This window comes from Gastrolobium bilobum, unplaced genomic scaffold (genome assembly GCF_033153095.1).
Source record: "Gastrolobium bilobum isolate Gb01-03AN ecotype WA unplaced genomic scaffold, APGP_CSIRO_Gbil_v1 utg160171, whole genome shotgun sequence".
NCBI lineage: Eukaryota > Viridiplantae > Streptophyta > Magnoliopsida > Fabales > Fabaceae > Gastrolobium > Gastrolobium bilobum.
In genome coordinates this window covers 32-9,115 of record NW_026899692.1, presented here as the reverse complement: position 1 = coordinate 9,115, position 9,084 = coordinate 32, and the positions used below count along the sequence as shown (strand labels likewise).

Genomic DNA, 9,084 nt, shown 5'->3' with positions numbered 1-9,084 from the left:
AGAAGCACTGATTATATAATAAGACCTCTAGGCTAAAGCAAAACCAAATCAAAATCTCAATTTAAAGATTCCAAATTGCATAAATAATATTCTGATAATATAATGGTATTTGATTACAATTTTAACGTCTGCTTTTAAAAAGTAACAAAATCAATATTTGTTTATCCTAATTATTTTGAAAATAAACCATTAAAAGCTTTCCAGATTTATAAGATCTTGGCGAGAGAAGTCTGAATTCTAATATGATTATTATAGATTGATATGGGGAAAATGGTGATAATATATTTTTATATAATTGTTATGTCTACGAGGATGTTTTGACTTTTGAGTGATTAATATTAGGAATTAATTTGATTTATGAATAAAATCTTTTATTCAAAAAGATTTGAAGAGGGAATTGATTCAATTTTGATATTCTTTTAATTTAAAATCTATATTTGCAATAGAAAAAATTGTTGCATAAAATTCGCTTAAATTTTATTAGATTTAACTGAATCTGATTTTATTTTAACTTTACATTAGGTATCTTAAATATGAGATTTGATATTTAAAGTAATTCAAATCTTACGCGTCTTCATAACGTCAGTTTCACAATCGAGGGGGAATACGAGTGCAGAATTCTTCGTAAAAGCTATCTATCAAACTACAATTAAAAATCTAATAAGGCAAAAAATCATTCCTTCTCACGGATTTACATTAGAAGCTCGCTAACTGGCTTGAATCTCCTTTCACTCTCCAATTTTGAGGTTTGTTGTTCTCAGGCAAACAATATAAGAAAAGCCTCATTTTGGGTTTATTCATTCTTCGCTTTTTCATCCCCTATTTAATAATTTCTTTTTCGATTTCTCTCTTTAGGGTTTTGCATATGTTCTCCGGCACCTAAATCTATGCCACCTCCACCATTTCCGACAATGGATTCATGGTTAACCAGCTCAACGATTCTTTCCGATAAAAAGTAAACGATCCTTTTCATCTCTCCTAATTTTCTGTTTTGATGCGAACAGAATTCCGACAATGGCCCTATATTATAACATGACTCGATGCTATATATGCGAGTTAGGGTTTTGTACTCAACGCATTTCTTCAATTTCTGCTTGTATCAGATCTCTGATCTTTTTTCTTATTTCTTCTCTATTTGGTTTGAATTTCATGTTTCTTAGGTGAAGTAATCAAGAAAGGCTGATAATCCCAAAGTGTAAGTCCTATTTTATTTTTATAAATTGGAAATGGTTTAGTTTTCTCGTTTTTGGTTCTATTTTTAGCACAATCGATATATATGTATATTTTTTGTTCGGAAAATGAATTTTTTTAGCTTAATTGCGTTGTGTTCGCTTTATTTAACTGAATATAATTGCATTTGGGGTTTACATTTGTGTTCCTTTTATTAATTCTCTTTATAAGATTCAATATTTTGTTCACTAGAGTTTTTAAGTTCTGGAACATAATCAGTTGTTGTTTATAATTAACTCAGTTCCTCATTCAGGTGAAATATTGATATTTATCTTGTTTAAGTCACAAGGTGGAATCATCCATAATTTCGAGCAGGTCCCTAAGTTGAAGTCGTGCATGAAGAAGAGCCACAATGCTAGATCGCGTAATCTTAAAGTAAGCTTTGCGTGCACTCACGAGGACGTCAATAATGCCAACTTTACAACAAAAATATGTGACTCCTAATCCATGTTATATAGATTAAGAGTCCTCACTTGACCATGACATATGTGTAGTCAAAATTTTGTACCTCTTCCTTTGCTGCGCGTTATTTGTTTCCCGTCAAGTTCTGCCTGCTTGTGGCAATCTTTGTTTCTTTTGCCCTTCCTTGAGAGCAAGGTCAAGACGTCAAGAGGTACAAGAAGCTCATTGCTGACATTTTCCCTTGTAACCAGGTCTGTTGTTTTCTGTTTTGGGTTAATTCTTTCTTTCTTTCTTTTTTGGTTCCATGTCTCTCTAATCATGTTACATTGTCATTGCAAGAGCAGCTACTTGTCCAGCCCTTATATATGTAATGCAGCCATGCAGGAGGAAGTACCTTTACTAGATTGTAATTCATGTTAGTTTAATGTTCAATTGTGATATTTAAGTAGGTCAGTGAAGTTGAAGGCAAGCTAACATTGCTATTTAAGTAATGCAAATGCTTGTTTTGCCTCCCTGTAGCTAAACAATACAAGCAATTGAAAGATCCATGGTTACATGATGGTAGCCTTCGGTTTGATGCAACATATAAAATTAATCATGAGATACATATGTCTCTTTTAATTTACTTATTTGTTCTTTTTGTACTTGTATTTGTCTCACAAAATGCCTGCTGTATTGATTTTTTATTTTATTTATGAGTTGACAGGATGAAGGGCCAAATGATAGAAAAATAGGAAAACTATGCGATTATGCCTCCAAAAATCCTTCACGCATCCCAAAGTTATGGACTATGGAATCTTTTAACGAAAAACACATAAATTTTGATGGTGTACGTTGATTCTTGTATATGTTTACTCCAAATTCTCTTAACACATAATTTAGACAATGACATTTGGAGACAAGGCCTTATGTGGCCTATGCAACGGCAGCAGACCATTAGTATAAACCCTACTAGTATTGCTGTCCAAATGAAAACCTCAATTGTAGATGTAGCTTTAAACTTCCAAAAAGAAGTTGTAATGTACGAGGGATTCCAAATTTTCAAAAGGAAAACAAATTTACAATTGAAAAATCTGACAGACTCTAAGCTCCATGTTTTTACATCTAGTGAAGATACCATGGAGATCAAATCTAAAGCTTCTTGATAATTAGGATTGTTAGATTGAAATCTAGAAATTCAACCATTGAAGAGAGGTCACCTTAGAGCCCTATTACAGAAGTTTAAACATTTGTATGATGGGTCTCTAACCTGTATTGTTATAAATGTGCTTCTTATTTTAGATGGGCTTATGGTAATCATAATTCCCTTCTCTTGTTCCCACTTAAAGATGTTATCCTTTGTTCTCATCAACTGTACAATCCTCTTTTTCCCCTGTTTACTTTCTCTGAATTATGACATGTGGGCTAATCAGATCCTCTGTTTGTTATGTCAGTGTGCATCTGATATTAGTCTATATAAGATATGTGTGACAGAGGCCTTTCTTTCAATTTATTGAAGAACTCTGATCTTTGAGGAGCTATGATATTTTAGAAGGGATTTCCCAACATGCTGGTCTTAAATCCAAAGAACTAGAATTTGCTTACTTTTAGATTTGAACCTGAGAAAAATGGTATTTGAGCCCATGATCCTACATTTTTCTTCTCTCCAGGATGCCACTAAACAAACTTTTATATTGGATCCAATGAATCAATAGGGATATTTGTCATGACTACTCTATATCAAGCTCAGAAACAAGATTTGATTTCCGCATACATACATGTAAGTTGTGAGTACAGTAATACCATTAGAATTGCCATAATTATTATAGTCCATCATGATTTAGCATTGTGCTTACTAGTAAAAATAATAGTACATTCATGATTTGCTGCATAATGATGTTTAATTTTTACCTTGTATAGATGCACCAGTCGAAGAGCTGGGAGGATGGTGTAAAAAAATCAAGAGGTATGAATCTGAAACAGATTGTACATATGTTGTACGTGTGCAGATTTTCTCTTTAAGCAAAAATTTCATAACCACATACTACCATAATCTCTTCGAACCATACTAGCCTAATTAGATTCTTTTAGTAAAGTTTTTTTGATAACTTGTTATAATATAATAAGAATTCTTAGTTAACACTCTGGATAAGTTTTTTTATAAATACAAGTTTTTTTTTTAAAAAAATAAATAAATAATTTGAGGTGACAAGTTAATTGGACCCACTTAAAGTTTACAAGGGTTTACTTCAAGGCGGGGTGCTTGTAGCCATCAAAAAGCGTCGTGCACTCCCGAGTCATGAATTTGTTGATGAGGTAATAATCGGTTTCCTGATCTAAAACTTGCTTGCACGAGGTACTGTGAAATAAATAATTGATGTGAAGTGACTTCAATTGCCATAGAGTGAATAGTGACAAAGTTAGAAGTCTCCTTGATGAATTTCTTTAGAGATGGTTAGTTAGTAAAAAAATTTCCTTGATTTCTTTCGTATATGTATTTTTTTTTCTGAGTCATGAAAATAATTTTAAACAGATGCCCTTCTTTTTCTTCTAGTTTTACTTCTCTATTCCTTATCTGTTTCTGCTTCAGCATTTTGAGTAGAATTCTTTCGAAGTTGCTAGTTAGCCTCATATATTAGTTGATTCAGAATGATGAAAATTACTTTGCACATCATTTCACACTTAACAGAATATTTGGTGTTCAATAATTTCTGAATAAAGTCTTCATTTTCTTTGTTCTGAAATATATGCGAGCATAATCAGAAATCAGTATTTCTGTCCCACCCACAAAGCCTCTTGTCAAGTACTTTGAAACTTTTAACTAGTCTGGTGATTATTTCTGAGATAAAACTGTAAATCAAATAATTCTAGTAATATGGATGAGCAACATTTCAATCAATACAAGTTTTTTATAAATAAAATAAATTAAAAATTTAATTAGTATGAATTATTTGTAAATAAGTTTTACACTGCGAGTTACTTATACTTTGTTAATGCTATGCAGACCAAATCAATAGGAACAACAACTCTATCCAGATAGATGAGGGGTGAAACCATCCTATGTGCATCCTAGACGGAAAGAGTTCCGCTCCGACGTATCCTCCGGTACATTGAGGAATTCAAAGCTACGTCGTTCATAAAAAAATAATGTAACCACTATTTTTTCTTTTATTCTTGTAGTTTTAGGAATATTTAATTATATTTCATCAACAAATAGATAAATAACAAATAGATAAATACATACCCAACACAAAAAGGTAAATACATGGAAAGCTCAAGATTCAGAAAAGAGGCACGTAGAGTGTGAGATTTCTGACCTAGAAATATGTGCCATTAAGTATATATAGGCGTATTAAGATTAATCACACTGTATTATAACTAATGGCTACGTTTATCATTTTAATCCCAAACTTTGAATTCAGAACCTAGCCATTTTCCTAAGATTTGTCATATTTTTATTTTATTTTTCGCAACACTTTGCCGGTACGCGCTTTTACGTAGCCGGTATCAGTCTTGACACCAGTTTTCATTATTTTGTCTTGAAACTTGTTATACCAGTCCTATATATTATTCTAGGAATATTCATGCACTTATTATAATTTTTGTGATACTTCATCGATACATAATTATACCGTAGAGCAGAATCGGTATCTGCACTTTTCGTCTGAAAAGCGACTTTCAGCATTATTAAGCCATTATATTAATTATTCTTACCTTACCATAATTATTTAAGGTCAATTATGAAATTATTCACTTAAGCTCATAATTAATTAATTAAATTCTTAATTTAACGGTGCGGGTTCTTACAATCACATTTATCACTGGCAACAAAGTTATTCTTATAATGTAATGCATTTGTTTAATTTCAAAACTGTGAAATTTTATAATAAAAATGTACTGAAGAGTTATGTGCATAGAGCACAAAAACCCAAGGGGCAATACAAATGCAGGAAGATGGAGAGAAAATTATTTATTTGTGTATGTATACATATACATGATTGAATAACAAGGAAAAAAAATCAAATTAAGCCTCCAATGAAAAATTACCCAACACAAAATTTTCTATCTGAATAAAAATCTGAACTATGAGGTTAAAAAAATCATAGCAGATATGGAAGCAGCATATAGGCCAGTCTCAAGAACACTCCACCAATGCTTCTAATTCCTTGACTATTTGATCTACAGCATGCACGATCATCTTCTTTATCTGTTTCATTAAAAATCATCCACCATAAACAAACATAAAATAAGAAAATGTTGGCTAACATCACAATTTCTTATACAACTTAAGTAGGTTGAAGCTAAGGAAGAGAGGAGGATAAAAGTAGATAAGGAAATATGTTATAGAAGAAAATCACCTCTAGCTTATCTTCCCTCGCCTTGTGATTCCTAGGAAGACGACGAAATTCATCCTTTAATCGCAAGCACATATGAATATTCTCAGGAGACACAAAATCTGAAGCAACTTTAGTGCATGACTGCAAGATTTCCATTATTGTAATTAGAGTTAAAGGGGTACAATAAAGAAAAATGTGATAATGAGGCAATCCAATATGTGTCAAAGAGAAGTTTTACCTTGAGATTCCTAACTTAGTGTGGACATCCAGCAGGAATAAATACTGCCTCTCAAGTTTCTGCTCAAACGTCCAAGGTTCTACACCTGAAAGTTAAGATTTGGGTAAATAACTAATTGTAGGCATTGCCCAAGTTGTTTGCAATTCTATGAACTAACTACTAACCAAATTCTTCCTTCAGCTTCTTCTTGTGCTCCAAAGTCAAATAAAAACATTGGTCATGAATTGGATGGACAACCTAACCAGAATAGAAATTAATGAACACCAAAGCATAAGAAGCAAGGATAAGCTCTATTTTTAGCACAATCGATATATATGTATATTTTTTGTTCGGAAAATGAATTTTTTTAGCTTAATTGCGTTGTGTTCGCTTTATTTAACTGAATATAATTGCATTTGGGGTTTACATTTGTGTTCCTTTTATTAATTCTCTTTATAAGATTCAATATTTTGTTCACTAGAGTTTTTAAGTTCTGGAACATAATCAGTTGTTGTTTATAATTAACTCAGTTCCTCATTCAGGTGAAATATTGATATTTATCTTGTTTAAGTCACAAGGTGGAATCATCCATAATTTCGAGCAGGTCCCTAAGTTGAAGTCGTGCATGAAGAAGAGCCACAATGCTAGATCGCATAATCTTAAAGTAAGCTTTGCGTGCACTCACGAGGACGTCAATAATGCCAACTTTACAACAAAAATATGTGACTCCTAATCCATGTTATATAGATTAAGAGTCCTCACTTGACCATGACATATGTGTAGTCAAAATTTTGTACCTCTTCCTTTGCTGCGCTTTATTTGTTTCCCGTCAAGTTCTGCCTGCTTGTGGCAATCTTTGTTTCTTTTGCCCTTCCTTGAGAGCAAGGTCAAGACAACCTGTCAAGAGGTACAAGAAGCTCATTGCTGACATTTTCCCTTGTAACCAGGTCTGTTGTTTTCTGTTTTGGGTTAATTCTTTCTTTCTTTCTTTTTTGGTTCCATGTCTCTCTAATCATGTTACATTGTCATTGCAAGAGCAGCTACTTGCCCAGCCCTTATATATGTAATGCAGCCATGCAGGAGGAAGTACCTTTACTAGATTGTAATTCATGTTAGTTTAATGTTCAATTGTGATATTTAAGTAGGTCAGTGAAGTTGAAGGCAAGCTAACATTGCTATTTAAGTAATGCAAATGCTTGTTTTGCCTCCCTGTAGCTAAACAATACAAGCAATTGAAAGATCCATGGTTACATGATGGTAGCCTTCGGTTTGATGCAACACATAAAATTAATCATGAGATATCTAAATTCTTTAGAATGTTTTCGTAGATATGCTTCTAACTTTTCAGTATCCTCCCTCCGAAAGATGTCCCAAAGAGCACCACATGTTTCTGTTGTTTCTTTAGAGATAGCAGGCACATCATTTGGAAATATCTTTCCATTGATTTTATGGCACTTCTTCAGGCATTCAGCAACCTAAGCATGACACTCTTTCTCATCTTGGCCCTTCTGTGCTTTCTTTAATTTTGAATTGTTCATCAGTGTCAAAATATTCACCTGTGGAAATTATTGAACAAGAAATTAGAAATAAAAATTGAAGTAAATGTGCTAGCGTTTGATACCTGACACAAGATATAGAGGAAATTTCTAAAGATGGAAATATATTATGTGACACCCTCCCCTGTATGCATCCAAGTGAGATGCCTGCTAAAACCGATTAGAGTCGCAACGTTAACGTATTCAATTAAAAAATGCATTTTGAAGTCGCAAATAAATCTTGTCTTGAAATCGGGTTTCATAAAGAAAACAGCTAGTAATTTCATAAAAGCTTTTGATGCTGAAATCGTTAATTTTCCAGAAAACCTGTCTGTCTTGCAAAAATCACATAAAATCGAACTTACCAGCTTTTGAAATGGACTTTATATAATCTGAAAATAGACATCTGGGGCTTTACGCACATTAAAATTTATCTCATTCGGAGGTCTGTAGCCCCGGAAACAGAACTCGCAAGATGCATGCTAAATCAGTGCTAAAATCCAAATTTAGTACAGGCAGAAATTGTTTTGGGCAATCAAGTACCATAGCTATACGAGTTCCATGCAAAACAGAAAAATTCAAACTACAAAAATGTTTCACAATAAAACAGGACATAAATTCTGGGTACACCAATCTCCTTAAGATTACATCAACTACAAACATTCAACACTCAAATCCATCAAAGCAGTGACACAGTAGTGATTCAGGCAGAATTTTTCCAAGAATACACTGCATCAAATACTTCTTCTTCCTCCTGCAATTTTATAAAATTTGAGCCCCAGAAGGGGTGAGAAAAATCCCAGTAGTGTGATAGAAAAACCAATAATGCAACAGTATTAATTTAGATGCAGAATTTCCAAAATTGTCACATCCTCAAATAATTACCGAACAGATACTAAAGTGCAACAGAATGCGTATATAACGCCAGAATATTATATGTTCATAGCTCTAAAGTGCACATACTAGCTAACTAAACTCAATAGAGATTCCATTTGGCCCTAGCAGGGGAATTCCAATTGAGGCCTATGTAAACTGAGCCACGGTTCCTTCTCCCTGTTACCTGATGGATGCTCAAACATATGCTTTCTTTCATAATCTTACGGTTTCCAAATGATGCATGTTATGCTGTAATTTGCTTCACACACATGACAATATGATTAATGCATGATGTTTATGAGCATGACAAAAAATCAGAATCAGAAAATCATAGTTCACATGACTATGCTACCAAAATTTTGAACATGGTGTCTCCAAAACAGAATTCCAATAAGTCCTCTCCAAAGGCAGATTATAAATACTTTCCAACAGAGTGTATATGAGACATATGAGCAACAATTCAAAAATTCATGAACTAAACTAACAGTCACAAAAGATTAATCCACCA

At 33.0% G+C, this 9,084-nt stretch overlaps 2 long non-coding RNA genes across 3 annotated transcripts; one reads left to right on the top strand and one right to left on the bottom strand.

Annotated features, from left to right (window-relative positions):
• The first annotated feature begins 594 nt into the window (after positions 1 to 594).
• LOC133292601 (uncharacterized) lies at positions 595 to 4,686 on the top strand. Of its 2 annotated transcripts, none has more exons than XR_009748946.1 (7): positions 595 to 746; positions 856 to 955; positions 1,161 to 1,195; positions 1,484 to 1,605; positions 2,339 to 3,391; positions 3,532 to 3,577; positions 4,616 to 4,686. It is a non-coding gene; the product is annotated as an uncharacterized LOC133292601 (long non-coding RNA). The 2 variants fall into 2 exon arrangements; XR_009748947.1 differs by lacking the exon at positions 4,616 to 4,686 and adding an exon at positions 3,845 to 4,458.
• An 858-nt stretch (positions 4,687 to 5,544) lies between these two features.
• Positions 5,545 to 7,689, bottom strand: LOC133292599 (uncharacterized). The gene is made up of 5 exons (XR_009748945.1): positions 6,963 to 7,689; positions 6,351 to 6,423; positions 6,187 to 6,271; positions 5,970 to 6,089; positions 5,545 to 5,818 (listed from the first exon to the last, which is right to left on the bottom strand). It is a non-coding gene; the product is annotated as an uncharacterized LOC133292599 (long non-coding RNA).
• Positions 7,690 to 9,084: the final 1,395 nt, after the last annotated feature.